Raw genomic sequence first — 1,369 nt, 5'->3', positions numbered from 1 at the left:
TCTCTCTCTCTCTCTCTCTCTCTCTCTCTCTCTCTCTCTCTCTCTCTCTCTTTCTGTGTGTGTGTGTGTGTGTGTGTGTAATTTTCATGGAAATGGAATGTTACAATTTCAGGAAGGAATATTGTCTAGTGGAATTGGAATCAGGTTCTGGCACTTAAGAACAATTGAGTGCCATGCTGGGCAAGTCCCTGCTTCTTTAGGCCTCACTCTCTTGATCTGCAAAAGGAGAGGGAAAGACCATTTAGTCAAAAATGAAGGGAGGACTCATAAGCTTATCTACAAGTAGGCAAGTTAACCAAACCCTCTAGATCTCAATAAGGGGTGTAAAGAGCCAAAGATAGGACACTTTAAATGCTGATTTTTTTTCACTATTTCATATATCATCGATGTACCTATTTATAAAGGTAAAAAGAAAATAGTTAACTTTGAAAAATGCAGAATTATTAAATAGTCAGAAAAGCCACTCTTTAATTAAGGACAAGGGGGAACAGGACTGATTCCGAGTGCCTTATGCAGAGTCGTGGATTGAACTCTGCTTGTTGAGCGTGCCACCGTGCTAGACAATGACTTCCCCTTCAAGCCTTGAGCCTGAATTGAACCAGCGACGCAAGGATCTACAGTTGTCTTCCGATCTACGGGCTGAGCTATCAAAGAGGATGCTTATAATGGATACTAAAAGGATGGTCCTTGTCCAGGTGTGCCTTCCTGGGAAAGGGTCTTTAATACAATGGGGAAGACTACCCAAGACAAAAGGGTATTTAGCATTTACCCTAGATTCCATTATTCAGTCTGCAACAGCTAGTCTGGGATTCCCTTCAGGGTGGATTCTCAGGGGAACCGGGAACAAGCACAAGCTTTGGGGGTCTCTGACTTACAAACTATTCCTAAAACTTGGGGTTCATCAGATCTCACTAGGTCACAAGGTTGGGGTCTCTAGATTCCACGTCGACACAATCATTCAGTCCCATCCTCTGTAAGTCTTTAATTTGTGTTAAGTCAAATGTGGAACACCTTCAGTGGAGGGTAATACAAAAGGGAACCCCCCCCCAATTTCCAAACCTAGCCCTTGGCACATACAAATATCTAGTCAGCCCAGCTCTGGGAAAATAAGACTTGAGAGCACTTGGCAAAAATTTTCTTCTCTCTAGACTGCTACTCAGTGCAAACCTTCCTAAATTATTCTTACTGGACCAAAAAAAAATTAGTGACCCTCCACCCCCCAAAATGAGCAAACTCAAGAGAAAAGGGCCTTCAGATTCCTTGTCTCCACATCTCCAGAGTGGAGGTGTGTTTCTCAACCTCTTCTCCCCCAGTCAAACAAGGCATTGGGTTTGCCTTCCTGTAACATTGTGCCGAATAATAAATGTAA

Source organism: Gracilinanus agilis, chromosome 3 (genome assembly GCF_016433145.1).
Source record: "Gracilinanus agilis isolate LMUSP501 chromosome 3, AgileGrace, whole genome shotgun sequence".
Taxonomy (NCBI): Eukaryota; Metazoa; Chordata; class Mammalia; order Didelphimorphia; family Didelphidae; genus Gracilinanus; species Gracilinanus agilis.
The sequence above is the reverse complement of the archived record's forward strand: the minus strand, read 5'-3'. Positions refer to the sequence as shown.